Source organism: Lontra canadensis, unplaced genomic scaffold, assembly GCF_010015895.1.
Source record: "Lontra canadensis isolate GAN:19392208 unplaced genomic scaffold, GSC_riverotter_1.0 scaffold6, whole genome shotgun sequence".
NCBI lineage: Eukaryota > Metazoa > Chordata > Mammalia > Carnivora > Mustelidae > Lontra > Lontra canadensis.
Window position 1 is genome coordinate 13052302 of NW_022631000.1, and position 16856 is coordinate 13069157.

Genomic DNA, 16856 nt, shown 5'->3' on the forward strand with positions numbered 1-16856 from the left:
ACTCTTCTCCAAAAAAGACACACACATAGCCGACAGACACATGAAAGATGATCAGCATCACTCATCATCAGGGAAATGCAGATCAAAACTGCAATTAAAAAACAACTACTATAACACATCACCTCATGCCTGTCAGAATGGCTAAAATCAGCAACACAAAAAACAAGTGTTGGTGACGCTGTAGAGAAATAGGAACCCTCATGTACTGTTGGTGCGAATGCAAACTGGGGCAGCCACTGTGGAAAACAGTACAGAGGTTCCTCAAAAAATTAAAAATAGAACTACACTATGATCCAGTAATCACACTATTGGGTGTTTACCCAAAGAATACGAAAACACTCTTTTGGGGTTTTTTTTTTAATTTTTTTTTAAGATTTTTATTTATTTATTTGACAGAGAGAGATCACAAGTAGGCAGAGAGGCAGGCAGAGAGAGAGAGGAGAAAGCAGGCTCCCTGCTGAGCAGAGAGCCTGATGCGGGGCTCAATCCCAGGACCCTGAGATCATGACCTGAGCCAAAGGCAGAGGCTTAACCCACTGAGCCACCCAGGTGCCCTGAAAACACTAATTCAAAAGGATACATGCACCCTTGTGTGTGTGTGTGTGTGTTTAAAAGATTTTGTTTATGTATTTGACAAACAGAGGTCACGAGTAGGCAGAGAGGTAGGCGGGGGGTGGGGGGGTCGGGGGAGCAGTCTCCCCGCTGAGCAGAGAGCCTGATGCAGAGAGCCCGACGCGGGGCTCTATCCCAGGACTCCAGGATCACAACCCAAGCCAAAAGCAGAGGCCCAACCCACTGAGACACCCAGGCGCCCCCACCCTTGTGTTTTTTGCAGCACTATTTACAATAGCCAAGACATTGCAAAGCAGCCCAAGTGTCCATATATATGCAATGGAACATTATTCTGCCATAAAAAAGAATGAAATCTTGCCATTTGCTACAACATGGACAGAGCTAGAGAGTATAATGCCAAGTGAAATAAGTCAGTTAGAGAAGGACAAATGCCGTATGTTCTCACGCATATATGAAATTCAAGATACAAACAAATGAGCAAAGGTGCAGGGGGGCTGGGAGAGACAAACCAAGAAACAGACTCTTAACTATAAAGAAAAAACTGATGGTTACCAAAGGGGAGGTAGGTGGGGATGGTGTGTGAACTAGGTGACGGGAATTAGAGTATACTTATCATGACGAGCACTGAGTAATGTATAAAATGGTTGAGTCTCTATACTGTATATCTGAAACTAATATAACGCCGTATGTTAACTATATTGGAATCAAAATTTAAAAAAAAAAGAATTAGCGCACATGAGAAACAGAGAGAACTATGTTATGCTGGTTAATGTTGTGGTAGCCAAAACAAAGGGGCTTAGGAAGCTTTAATACATTAGAGCTGCTTTAAGATATAATGCCCCCAAATTTGCACTGTTGATTTACTCAAAAACTGATTTATCTGCCTATAAATGCTTTTGAAGTAAACTTTTTCCAGCCAAATGTCCCCAGTGTTAGACTCATACTTAGCCACAATTGAAACCAGGTAAGATGTTGCTCTCTTGCCCATTTCGTAGAAGCCTTGCATGATCTTGAATACTTACTGCACAGACTCTATTGGCTTTTTATTCCTGACTCTTTGTTCTCCATTGCCTGTCTTTTGCCTCCTGGATTTGAGTGCTCACTGCCTAGAACACAAGTACCTACTTGCCTCTCCTTTCTTAGCTGAATTTTCCGGATGTGTATTCTTGCAAAAATGAGCCAATACTTACTTGCCTTATTATTTTTACTTTCTGTGAGCTCTCTGCCTTAGACACATGGATTGATTTACCCTGCGTGCGTGTGCGTGCACGCATGCGCGCACACACACACACACACACACTACTAAACACTTAGTCCCAAATCTCTCAATCGACCCTGTCCTCCTCCTACCCAAGTACTAATGTAACAATTTCACAGAGGTGAAAGACCAGTGCCTAGCAATGTGGAGAATTTCAAAGACCTCAAACTCTACAACATTCCAGTATTTATTTACTTCTGCCCTGCCCTTGTGGCATGATGGTTAGAGATTTGAGGCTAATGAATTACTACTATAACTGAGACATGATAATTCAATATACAATAACATAAAATGGCTGCTCTCTTGGCCATACCTTATTTCCCCATTCTCTACTTCACCTTTCTGCAATCTTCATTGATTCAAGCTTTGAAGGTTCAAGCTCTTCTGAAATCCTGGATCTTCTTCCATGCATAATCATTAAATGTACCAATAAATAACTTAAAAGAGCCTCACTAATTGTTATTTGTATTTCTACATTCTACTATTATGCCAATGTTTACCTTGAAATTTTTCACTTCCAATATACAGCTGATGCTATGTCATCCCTATAATTCTTCTTAAAAAGTTAGACATAACATCTACCATGTGAGAATTAATCATTATTTTTTTATAAAATTCACTACTTATGCAAAAAGAAAAATTTGAAAATGTTTGAAAATAAAATAAGTACAATATCACCAAGTAAAGCCAGAGCAGAAAAATTAGTAACCACATTTTGAATTTTTCTAAATATTAATTCTAGGCACCACTCATGTCCATACAATAGCATATGTCAAACCCTTAGTTTAACATGCAGGTCTCATTCTAAACATTTTATAAATATGGCCTCATTTAATCCTCTTAACAACCCTATGAAATGCATACTACTATCCCCATTTTACAGTTGAGGAAACTGAAGCCAGAGAGATTGAGTAAATTGTCCAGTTCCATAGCTAATGAGTGAGGAAGACATATTTGACCCCAGAAATCTCACCCCAGTGTCTATCCCTTAACTAAGGGACTAATTAGCTTACTATTTATGTTTTAACTCTCTGCCTTGTCTCCAATACATCTCCTACACTCCTCACCTCTCTTAAATCTGTTCATTCCCTCACTCTTTTGCCCAGTTGGGCACTCCTACAACTTCACAGTCACCTGCTTTGGAGAGAGAGAGAGAGAGGAGTGGGGATCGAAAGGAAGCGAGATGGAGGAAATGAAGCAACGAAGGAAGAAGGAAGAAAAGAAAGAAGAAAACCCTGCTCTGTCCCTAATCATCTATTTGCAAATTTACTAATTTAATATTACTCTCTGCTGCCCCCTGGAGATAATTTGGTGAAACTAAAATTAATGTTTTCATAAACTTATTTTATAAATTCAGTAATAGAAGCACTTTGAGATTTTGGTAACGTTTTGATGTGGTTTTGATTGCATGCCTCACATTGCACATTTATTTACCTCTTTTGGAAGCTAGCAAAACAACATATGACTACTTGATGGGCAGTATAGATATGATGACCTAAAAAAAATATTATTGAAAAGAATAATAATCTTCTGAGACACAGATGGCTCAATAAAAATGGTAGGATAAAGAGATGGATGGATTGGTGGATGGATGGATGGATAGATTCCATGTCTTCTTCCAGGGAAATTTGAGATAAAATTGTCATAGGTTGAATATCCTAGAAAGCATACTCTAAAATGGAGTTTAGTGTGAAAGATGTTTATTAAAGAATAACCTTGAACTCATCACTTGTGAAAATGAAGAAACAGGAACTGGAGTGGGCAGAGCCAGAATTAAAACGATAAGGTAGGTCCACAAGTTCAGTTAACCCCTTGGGGAGCTCTGGAGCTTGAATGCCCTTTAGGGTTGTCCTCTGTTTTGCTAAAATAGCCATGTTTTATCTTCCTGTATCTATCAGTCATTAGATATAGTTCTAAGAAGGAGCATGACATAGGGTGAGGTCATCCATGAAGGGCCTGACTTTAACTGACAACACTTACCAACACTGGAGAAAAAAATCCTTTACTGAAGGAATCAGATGGTACCTCACAATGCCTGCCATGTGGATAAATGTTGGAAGATAATCTGATCTAATTCTGGTCTCAAGTACAGTGGTATGCCAGTCAGTCAACTGTCTTTCACCCCCAAGAAACCAAATTACTGAATAAAAATCTTGTTGAAAATGTAACCAGGGTGCCTGGGTGGCTGAGTGGGTTAAGTGTGGGACTCTTGATTTTGGCTTGGGTCATGATCTCAGGGTCATGAGATCGAGCCCTGTATCAGGCAATCAGCATGGAGCCTGCTTAAGATTCTCTCTCATCTTTTTCTTCTTCATCATCTCTCACCTCCCACTCACGGTTTTCTCTCTCTCTCTCAAAAAAAAAAAAAAAAAAAAAGAAAAAGAAAAAGAAACAAAAAACAAGAAACGGAACCTGGGGGATTTCTACATTAAGGTGCAGGCAAAAAAGGAAAAAGGAATCCCCACCCCAATGCTGGAACCCTCCACTTCCTGAGGCCTACACACACTACACCTTCTTCCTACAGCCCCATATTCCACCTCCCTGAAGGGAAACTAGACCTGAGGGATGGGAACATGGGGAATGGGGAAGGGTACTGGCCAGAGGAGAACCCCTTTCTCATGGCATTAGAAAAGGGAGGGATAGCTGGGGTCCCTCCCACTTTTACCCCTTTCTGTAAACTCTCGATCAGCCCCTCAACCAAGAGTCTGATCCTCTTGTTTCCCCTTATGCACCCCTTGGTGAATCTTCTGAGATGATTTTTGGCCACTTTGGGACTAGACAGCAATTCTCACAGTGGGGGATGGGAGGTGAACTTTAGAGGCAGTTATGTTATTTTCATCTATGAATGACAAATGGGAAGGGGAAGTCCAGAAAAATACAGAAATGGATTAAAAAGAATAAAAATCCAAGTCATACGCCATGCCTGAAACCTAACATTTAGGCAAGAAGGGACAAGAAATTTTAAAAAGAAATATTCCAGGGGTGCCTGGGTGGCTCAGTGGGTTAAGCCTCTGCCTTTGGCTCAGGTCATAATCTCAGGGTCCTGGGATCGAGCCCCACATCGGACGCTCTGCTCAGCAGGAAGCCTGCTTCCCCTCTCTCTCTGCCTGCCTCTCTGTCTACTTGTAATCTCTCTCTCTGTGTCAAATAAATAAATAAAATCTTAAAAAAAAAAAAGAAAGATTCCAGAATGAGCCAAATGGGATCACTTTAAATGTTTCAGACGGTATTAAATTAACAATAAACAATTTCTGTGTAACTTTCTAGTAAAAGAATATGAAACATAAAAAGCTGGTATCTGTCTGCAATTTCATTTAATTTACAATGGGACCTTTTTCAGGAGAATGAGAAATGTTCTTTTGAACTACTATGGTTTTACTATATCAGCAACTTAAAATTTTTGTTTCCAAAGTACATGTTTGAACCATGCTGTCTATCTTTTATAAGATGTTGTTACATTTTCAATGAATAAATAGAAAATAGTGTAAGTGGTTTAACTTCAAGGAGTTAAATTTGGAAGTTTAGAAATGTTAGAATTTTTTTCCTAGTTTTGAAATAGCTGTTAGGACTTTGGTCCCTGAAGATGAACTTCCCCAATTCACACTTCAGTTTTGCTACTTAGTTTTTGTTTACTGTATTGTGTTTTTTTCTTTCTGTTCTAGAATATTTATTTTATTCTTTTTTCAAAATTGCTGTTATTGGGGCACCTGGGTGGCTCAGTGGGTTAAAGCCTCTCCCTTCGACTCAGGTCAAGATCCCAGGGTCCTGGGGTCGAGCCCTGCATCGGGCTCTCTGCTCGGCTGGGAGCCTGCTTCCCCCTCTCTCTCTGCCTGCCTCTCCTCCTACTTGTGATCTCTGTCTGTCAAATGAATAAATAAAATCTTTAAAAAAAATTGCTGTTGTTTTTGTAATTTCTAGTTCTCTACCAAAACTTTTAATTTTGCCTTTTTTTGTCTCTTTGAACATTAAATGACTATTTCAGAGTCTCTGTCTGATAATTCCAGTATGTAGAGTGTCTGTGGGTAAATATTATCTATTGTTTCTTTCTGTTCTTTCTGTGAAGTTAGATTCCTCCTGTTTCAGGTATTACATTTTGCTTTTCAAATTGTAGAAATAATTTGAGGACCTATAATGATCTTATCTTCCTCCAAAGACAATGTTCACAGAGTTCTGTCAGGACTCTGTGAATTTAACAATCTGGGATCATCTTAATCCAATTTTAAGGTTAGATTTTCATAAAATCTAACCTCAAAGCTAGATTGAAATCTATGTGGGGAATGGTTTTATTTTCTCCCCCTTCATCCCTCCTCTCCCTGCCCCAGAAGAGGCTATCAAAACACTCCTTAAAAACAATCTGAGGGGTTTGGAGAGGTGGGAGATGGGAGGTTGGGTGAGCCTGGTGGTAGGTATTATGGAGGGCATATATTACATGGAGCACTGGGTGTGGTGCATGAACAATGAATTCTGGAACACTGAAAAGAAATTTTAAAAATAAATTAAAAAAAAAAAAACCACCCCTTAAGCTTTCAGTCAGTTCATTCAGATTAATGAATATCCCAAAGTAAAAGTAGTTTCAAATACCAGCTTCATCAATCCCTATATTTTTTTCTCAATCTTGGCCAGGTAATTCTTTGTTACCTTGCAAGTTCCATGATGAATTCCAGAAGAATTTTATACTTATTGCTATTGCTAACTTTTCTACTTTCCTTTATTGGGAAGGTTGGTATAAATTTCTGTCTGCCCTTACTGGATATGGAAGTCTCATCCTTTGATTCTATACTATTCCTAATCTCTCACAATCCCTCAGCAAGTCTTTCTGATTCCTCCTTTAAATACTTCCAGATCTTGACCATTTTACCAGTCTCCACTGTATTGGATTAGGGAAAAAAAGAGGATAAAATTGTGAGTTCATGGTTTTTAAAAATAAATCACTATGTCACTTAACTTTTGGACAGCAGCAAAAACATAGAGACAACAGAAGCTGAAGAACCCTGTGTTTAACAGCTGCTTCATTTCATACAACTTCCTTCAGTCTTCAAAATGTCCCTTATTTTAGACACTTGTCACATCGATTATGTTAATGAAATATAAAATCTCAGATATTCCTTTTAACAAATCCAAAAAATTTTTAAGTCCTACATTAAGATATTTTTCCTTGAGCACTTTTCCTTGAGTACTAATACCTACATTAACATCTATCTAAATTATTTTTCCATCGACTGCTCTCCTGCTAGTGACCTTTCTTTCTTAAATGTTCTGTTTCTTCTTCTTAAATTCTTATTTAATATGCTACTGATGGTTTTGGAGTGGTTTAATATGATTTGAAAGTGTATCTAGGGGAATTTCTAAAGAACACTGTTAAGATTATCTCACCTTTGGGGGGAAAAAGGTTATGAGACTTGAAAATGTTTAGATGTTAAATGCTCTGTGCTGAGAAAAGGTAGATAAGATCTTTTTCTTTTTAATTTAGTGTTTCTATATTTTACTTGGCTGAGCATGATAAAGCAATCGGAACTATGAGAAGCTTCTAACCAAATTGTCCTAAGAGTGAGTAAACCAATTAGGACTGAGCCACTGCTGGTTATAAGAACCCTGGAGAGAATGAGGCAGGGATGAGCTTGCACCACAAGTTAATCTATAAACCCTAATTCTTCAAAACGAGAACCTCAGAACCACCACCCATGGAAACACCAGCAGTCATCCCTCCATCTTCAAAAGTCAATCACTATCACAATATCTACCTTGAGGCACCTCCAACAACAGGGACGGCCCTGACTTTTGGGAGATATTTGGGAAGAAAGGATGTAGGCAGTGATGTAAAAAGTAGGCTGCTTTTATCTTTGTCCATTGTACATGTATTAAATAATTTCTGCTTTAAGATCATGCATTTTATGACCACTTAAATGTGGTTTGCCAGTATGAAATTATTAGGAAAAGAGGGAAATAAACAATAATTACTGCAAAGAGTTAAGTTTTCCAGGTGTTCCATGAAAGGGAGGTGTTTGCAAAACAGCCTCCAAAGGCCAAAGGAACCACACATTTGAAGATAAAGGCTGACAAGTCCAGCCTGATAAAAAGTGGTTTATTAAGGAGACTTACAGACAGACATGTGTCTCTGGTACCACAGGACAAGTACAGCTCAGCAACCCCACCTTTCTAGAGACCTGCTTTTGATAGTCCTAGAAGCTGGGAAACTGCTGGGGGATCACCCAAGAGAACGTTTAAGAATTGGTGTGAGTCATGGTCATATCTCCACAGCAGATCAAAGACGTTGTGCCTAGAGGGCGTACTAAGGGTGTGGCTGAACAAAAGAAAGAATGTGGGGGTGGGAGACTGTACCTAAGAAGGCTTCAGGTCCTAGAGCAGTCCTCAGAGCAGAATTGTCCAAGATGGCATTAGATGTTATTGAGTATTTAACTTAATATTTGTCTTAGGCCCATTTGAAAGTAACTAACTCCTTGTCCCCTGGGATAGCAATATTAATGAATAAGACTCCATACACAGACTGGAACTAGTTTGGGGGAAGTGACATGCTGAAATACTTCCTAAACATCTTTTTTTTTTTTTAATGCCTTACTTACAGTTGTTTATCCCACTTTTTTCCTTCTTCCAAAAGATATTCCCTTCAAGTGCGAAGATTAGGTAATTCAATTATGCTCTATATATATATCAGTTTGGATCTCTATTAAATGGGATATTATTTCCCTCAGGCTCTGAGCTGCAGCCCAGAGTCTGCTTCAGATTCTCTCTCCCTCTCCCCCTTCCTCCTCCTCTGCCTTTCCCCACTTGCGTGTATAAGCTCGCTCTCTCTCTCCCTCTCTAAAATAAATAAATAAAATCTTTTTTTTAAATGGGATTAGTTCAACCCAATGACTTTAAGAGTCCATAGAAATAATGTTTCTATAAGGCGAAGAGATGCATAATATAAAATTTACTTTCTATTAAAAGAAACAACAAAAGTGACTGAGAGATCAAAATATTTTTAATAGTTATTCTTATAAAGGTAATATCTTCTGGCAAAATCAATTTAAACAGTAGTACAAAATAATCTAAGGTAAAAAGTAACAATATTCATCCAAGATCTCCAATTTCCACCTGCCTTCCAATTCCATGCTCCAGTTGTTGTAGAGTGAGGAATGTCTTCACAAAAGACATCCATGTCCTCTGCCCTAGAATATGTGAATATGTTACCCTACATAGCAATGGGATTTTGCACATGTGATTAAATTAAGGAGCCTGGAATGGGGAGATTATTTTGTTTTATATAAGCATAAAGGTCCTCATAAGGGAAGGAGGGAGGGCAGAGAGTCAGAGTCAGAGAGAGAGAGAAAACATTATAGGCTGATTTGAAGATGGAGGATGGAGTCCCAAGGCAAGGATGACAAGCTGCCTCTAGAACCTGATAAAGGCAAAGAAACAGATTCTCCTCTAGAGCTTCCAGAAGGATCACAGCCTTGCCAACACCTTGATTTTAGCCCGGTTAAAGCTATTTCAGACTTCTGACCTCCAGAACTGTAAGACAAAAAATGTGTCTTGTTATAAGTCACTAAGTTACTTTGTTACAGGAGCAATAGGAAATTACTACATCATTTAACCACTGCAGTACTTACTCAAACTTCCGAGGTAGGTATAAAGGCCTGCTATGATGTTGCTTTATAATTCTGCTTCCTTTATCAGGACCACCCCTAATATTTGTGGAGCCAGGTGAGAGTGCAGGTGCAGGCCCACGGGTGGTACGGCCAAATATTTTTAAAGTTATAAATCAAGGTAACAAATTATTAAATGAAATACGTTCTATCCTCCTACCTTAACAAGTATATGTTTGGAACAAAAATTTTTTAATGGAAACCTGTAGTTTTTGTATGGACAAATGCTGGCAAAATATCAACTTTGTCAAAATTTAATTACTAGTATTAAGCGTGGGTGTTCTTTTAATGGTCCCTCTATGTTTAGAAGAGTCATAAGCCATTGTGTGATTGTGTCATAAATCCGTTTCTTATTTCTACACAATTTAGTTTCCCCCTTAGTGAACTAACCACTCATATGCTTTGCGTAGGTTTTTTTCTATTTAAGTTAAATTTATTTATTTATTTATTTATTTATTTATTTGTGTGTGTGTGTATACACATGTATATATACATACATATATATATTTATAATTTTATTCTAGATATTAGTCCCCTCAGCTATATCCTACTTCCAATAAATAGTTTAGAAGAAAATGAAAGCTACATTTTTAAAATTATTTTTATTAACATATAAGGTATTATTTACTCCAGGGGTACAGGTCTGTGAATCATCAGGCTTACACTTTTCATAGTGCTCACCATAGCACATACTTTCCCCACTGTCCATATACCCCACCCCAACTCCCCAGCAACCCTGTTTGTTTCGTGAGATTAAGAGTCTCTTATGGTTTATCTCCCTCCCGATCACATCTTGTTTCATTTTTCCCTTCCCTACCCCCCATAATCCCCCACCCTGCCTCCCAAATTCCTCATATCAGAGAGAGCATATGATAATTGTCTCTATCTGATTGACTTATTTCACTCAGCGTAATACCCTCTAGTTCCATCCACATCATTGCAAATGGCAGGATTTCATTTCTTTTGATGGCTGGAGTGTTTTCCATTGTATATATATATACCACATCTTCTTTATCCATTCATCTGTTGATGGACATCTAGATTCTTTCCATAGTTTGGCTATTGTAGACATTGCTGCTATATAAACATTTGGGTGCACGTGCTCCTTCGGATCACTACATTTGTATCTTTAGGGTAAATACCTATTAGTGTGATTGCTGGTCATAGGGCAGCTCTATTTTCAACTTTTTGAGGAACCTCCATGCTGTTTTCCAGAGTGGCTGCACCAGCTTGCATTCCCACCAACAGTGTAGGAGGATTCCCCTTTCTCCACATCCTCGCCAGCATCTGTTGTTTCCTGACTTGTTAATTTTAGCGGAGTGAGGTGGTATCTCATTGTGGTTTTGATTTGTATTTCCCTGATGCCGAGTGATGTGGAGAACTTTTTCATGTGTCTGTTGGCCATGTGGATGTCTTCTTTGCAGTAATGTCTATTCATGTCTTCTGGAAAGGCTACATATTTTTATTTTAAACTTTGACTCAAAGACAACATATAAAATTATCTGATGGATTTGAAACTTGTATTTTGTTGTCTTATTTTTTTTAACCAATATAAGAATCTTTTACCATTTAATTGGCTTAGACTATTTATATTTATTATGTTTCTGCGATATTAGGTCTTATTTCAGTCATCTTATTTCTAATTATTTAATTACCATTCTCTTTAAGGTTATTTACTTATCTTTTTCTAATTTTTCCATTAGAAAAAAATGCAATTTCCTTGTTCTATTTTAAAAGATCTGCATCCTGGTTCTAGTCTTATGGTGGATAGTCCAACTTAATAAGTTCATATATATGCTTATTTTTCCCTATAAAGTGTCAAGGTTTATCAGTACCTACATCTTCTCTCCACTGCAAAACCAAGAAAAACCTCTAAGCTCACTCTTCTGTTCCTAGGGTCTTGCACACCTTCACCTCACAACGTGGTGATAGCTTCCAAATCAGTGCTACTGAAAAGATGATCCACAAACAAGCACTGGTCCACAAATTTGCAATAAAAAAAAAAGGTTTATGCCAGTGTAAATCACTCTATTACTAAGCACACAGTATAGTCCAGCTGACTTTCTTTTCTTAGCAAGATTTTCTCAATAAAAGAAGCAGCATATTGATTTGATGTACATTCACACACAAGCTCCTTATCTCATCCAGATAAGGACAATAAACTGTTTTTGGATTGGGCCTTTGAGTAGCATTGATCTTGGATTTTAGGATATATTTTCATGCATCACTGCTTAGTCAATAAAATTTACTAAGCTTGATTTTTACTTTTAACAATGTTTTAAAAATGCTACTTTATTCTCTTCTTGCATCTAGTGCTGTAACTCAGAAAACTCAGTCAGACTTTTTTTTTTTTTTGCTTAGTGGTTGTCCTGCATTTTTCCTCTGGAAAGTTTTAGCACTTGATTTATTGAATTTGGTGGTCTAAAATGTGAATTTAATATATCTAGGTATAGAGTTTTCTCACCTATTCTATTCTATGAGCCCTTTCAAATTGAGGTCTTACATTTTCCATTCCAGAAATTTTCAGTAATTATTTTTCTTTTCTTTTTATTTTTTTAAAGATTTTATTGTATTTATTCACTTACTTATTTGAGAGAGAAAGAGAGCAAGCAAGGGGGGAGTGAGAGGGAGGGGAAGACTGAGGGGCAAAAAGTCTCTGGCAGACTCCCTGCTAAGCACAGAGCCCAATGCAGAGCTCAATCCCATGACCCTGAGATCATGAGCTGAGCCAAAACCAAGAGTCAGAGCCTCAATTGACTGCACCACCCAGGCACCCCAATAATTATTTTTCAAATACTATCATCTTACCATTTATTTTACAGTGACTCCAGTCATACTGATATTAACTTTTCCTCTCTTATCCCCAACAGCTCTTAATGTCTTTATTTTCTTATTTTTGAAGATTTTATTTTAAGTAATCTCTACACCCAATATGGGACTCGAACTTACTACCCCAAGACCAAGAGTCACATGCTTCACCCACTGAGCCGTCACTATTTTGTTCTTCAGCTGTATTCACTCTGCTGTTCAATTATGAAACCCATCCATTGGGATCTTTACTTCAACAATAATATATTGATGTCCAGTACCTAATTTGTTCTTCTTGGAAGTTTCCTGTTTCATAATTCCTATATTCTCCCATTTCTGTGAGGATATTTACTGGTTTATTTTAAATTCTTTGCGTACCAAGTGTGTTCACTCTACTCCTTCTAGAATGATTTTCTTTTTTTTCATTCTGGGTTCATAATGTGAGTCTGTGAGTTCATCTCATCATGGTAAAATCAGTTAGCTACCTTGGAAAATAACAAATATCCAGGGAGAAGAGTCAACATCTAGGCCCTGGTTTTTACCGGTTTAGGCAGTAGAGAGGTACATCACAGCATGAAGACAACCTAACATTACATTCTACACTTAACCACTCCTGTACCCTCCACCCATGAGATCTATCAGGTAATGGCCTGGTACCTCTACCGTAGGCATTAATCCTTTGTAAAAGTAATCATTAAAAAATCTTTTGTAATATATTATCCAGCCCATGAGGGTATGAGAAAGCAGGTTGGAGGGAATGAATGACCAAGGACCTCGCTGCATTCAACAGCAGTTAAATACCCCAGGGCACACCTAGTCAACCTAGGATCTGCTGTTCAAAGCAGCCACTATAGTGCAGTGCAAACTGTTCTCTAGAGGCCCCATACTTCATTACAGGCAGCTGATGTAGCTACTTCCCCCACAGTTCTAGTTTTGCCATGTCCTACTAAAAAGACGAGAGCAGGTTTATCACACTTTTCTCAAAAATCTCCAGAGAAGTCATTTGTATTTAGAGCAGAACTTGCAATATAATTTCCCTACAATTAATCTCATAATAAGTGCAGATGAGAGACTTCTTATTTTTAAATTTTTTACCTTATGGGGCACCTAGGTAGCTCACTCTGTTGGGCTTCTAACTCTGGGTTTCAGCTCCGGTGGTAATCTCACGGTTGTGGGATCCAGCCCCGGGTTGAGCTGTGTGTTCAGCATGGAGTCTGCTCGGAATTCATTCCTCTACCCACTCCCTCCTGCTCTGCTCCTCTCCCTATTTACACCTGCTCTCTCACTTTCTTAAATAAATAAAATCTTTAAATTTGGTACCTTTTAATCTACGTACAAAAAAGAGTTAACATAGCAGGCTTGTGACGGCAGTCTCAGAAAGGCTTGTTTACAGATTGGCCCTTGGCTGTTGTCTGGGAACTTGATTAGAAAACGTTCCCTAAATGATAACAGTGGCTCAGTGTACCTCTACTATTTGTACGAACAATACAATGAGGTTTATGCTAGGCACCTGCTTTCCTTCCTAGAGTCTGGAATTTCAGTGACTATATATAGTCAGTTACACAGCCACTATGGGCTTACAAGGCCAGCCTGTGATACAAATTCTGGAGTCTAGGCTCAAGCAGGTGTTCCTGGGAGACGTTTCACACATTACTGGCACAGTCAGGTGCATCCTGAGCAACTCCACTGGGAAAGGACACATAGAAGCTTAAGACTGATTTACCTCCAGACTTTACCTTGAGTGCCTTTCCCTTAACCAGTTCTGCTTTGTATACTTTCATGGTGATAAATCATAGCCAAAAGTACAATCATATGCTGAGTCCTGTGAGTCTTCCTAAGGATCCACCAAATCTGGAGAGTGATCTTGGGGACTGCTGAAAAAATCTATCTGTAAGTGAATTAAACAATCTGAACATATCTCAACCTCTCTGCCTCTAGAACGCCATCTCATCTACTCAGGGTGCAAGAGAACACAGCATTCACTTACAATAAAGCAATGAAGATACAGACTGGAGATATACAACAAGGTAAATGTATGCATTAAAATAACCTTGTCTACTAGGCAAGAAGAATTAAAAGTTACTGAAGTTATGAGTGAGAACAGCAAAATCCACATTTTTTTCTGGCAAACAAACAAACCTATATATAAAAACACCGGTTGAAGAGTGTTCTAAAATATTTTAATAGCACTAATATGGCAGAGAAATCAAACACACAACTACAAATGAGAAAAACTGACTACATAAAACAACTTTTTCTATTGAGAAAAACAACCTTGAAGGAAGTGAAGCTCTACACTACCCTTCCTCCAAACCCAAATCATTCTAAGAACTCACCTCCTACACATGAGCACTGTCTGCTATTTAATCTCCAGATCTCTTTAAAGAAATCTGTTAGTACAGCAGGCACAACCTTAAAAGAAAGCTCAAAAGACTTCTGTAAAGGAAAAACCCTCTCTGAAGTCAGAGATATTCTCTAAAGGTACATTAATGAAATATAAAGTGAAACTAAATTATTTGATGAGCTCCCAAAGAGGATCGTAGGAAATACATCTCTGCTGTTTCTTGAATGATGGCAAAATAATATATCTCAAAAATAATTTATAATCCAGTTAGAAAATTAGAGAAACAAGTCATACATCATGTTGTATGTGTGGGCCATAAAGTTTTGTCAACATGTTAGGAGATACCTAATGTATATTTTTAAATTAAATTTATTTGAGAGATAGAGAGAGAGAGAGAAACTTTAGCAGACTCTACAGTGAGCACGAAGCCCAATGCAGGGCTCCCACTCGCAATCCTGAGATCACCACCCGAACGGAAACCAAGAGTTGGATGCTTAACCTGAGCCACCCAGGCACTGCTAATGTACATTTTTTAAATGAAATGAGCTGTTGTGCAGAAAACTTGAGAAAAACATAATTAAGTGCATTTTAAATTTACAGCATCCATTCAGATAGTAGTTATGACAACTTAAGCAATTTAAGTCACATGTGGCAGGTTCTCACACATTGCTCTCATTCATATAGTGCCTCTTCTTTCTTCCTTCCCCCCATTATTTTCTTCCTAAAACAAGGGTTGGAGGTCCCAATTAGGTTGCGACCATGTTTTTCTTATATTTTTATTCCTGGCACCCATATCAATCCCAGGAACAGCAGGCACTTATTACATGTTAATTACTATTGCTAAAACAAGGGGAGAGTATGGTAGGGACAATGTTGCGTGTAGACTGGACACTGAGACCTAGTCCATTACTTTTCTCCTCATTTAAAAGTGAGTTTTCCTAGAATCTCTGCCTTTGCTTCTGTCAGAGCAGGCAAACCATTTTTGGCCTAAGATGAGAGTTGATCTATGTGTATGCTATGCTTGCTGACTCTCTGATGTTATTGATTCTACCTGTGTTGGCCTACAGTGTTAGCCTTCTCAGGATCTTAGATGGATTCCCTAAACGTGACGTCTACAGAATTTAAACATAAATTGAGATCGCTCTGGAACTAATGGCCAATCATTATAGAGACAGACATCACTGATGGAACAATTGAGATAGCCCTGTCCTCATGGTAAGATCCTGCCACTGTTCTACCTGTGTTCCCCCCATTCTCATTAGGTGAACATGACCAGATTTAGGCCAGATAGAGTGTAGCAATAAAAGCTGGTGCTAAGCAATGTATGCAAAGTAGGTAATACCTCCCCAAGTTACTAAATAGGAAAATCTTGTTAACTTTGTGGTGAACAACCTCCCAAGCTGTCAAACAGAAGGTACTTTTTCTCAGGAGGATGAACCATAAACACATCCTGAACTCTGCTAATTTTCACAATGTAACTAGATTAGTGACCTTTACCAAACATCATAAATACCCACTGGATGAGGAAATATCCTGAATGGAAGGGAAAATTGAACTCCCTGAAGTCCAGGGAGGATAACATTTTGGCCTGCCTAACCTGCAGCCACAGGTGCTTTAAGCCCTAAAGCTTTACTATGTGTCCTCTGTAATAGGTTTGACATTTACATAGGCCACTCCAACTATCCCACTAGTCTGATGGCTCCGGATTTACAAGAGAACAACAAAAGATCTTACAATGCTGTATTAATCAAGATGCATGATTGCAGTCAAATCTATGTCAAATCAGATCCAGTAAATGCAAGATGAGGAACTAATTGACTTGTGTGATTGAGGAGCTGAGGGACAGAGAACATGATATTCAACATAGTTCATCAGGAGTCACACTGCCTGGACCCCTATCTCTCTGTATTGTTTTTGTGTGTTAGCATCATTGTCTCTTAAAGCACTGTAGGTGTCCCCCATGTAGCCGGAAAGAATGGCCATCATGAGTGCTAGACTCACATTCTAGCATTTTGACTTAATGGCAGAGCCAGCTGCCCAACCAACTTCAACACAATGACTGTCCCGGTTGGGGTCACCTGCACATTACCCACGTAGTCATTATTCTCATAATACATACAATGTATGACCAAACCCTACCTCCTGTGATCGGTGGAGTTCTATTATCAATAGCCCCAACAGAACCACAGGAGCAGATGCTTCCTCTCTATGCAAGGGATGCTGAACA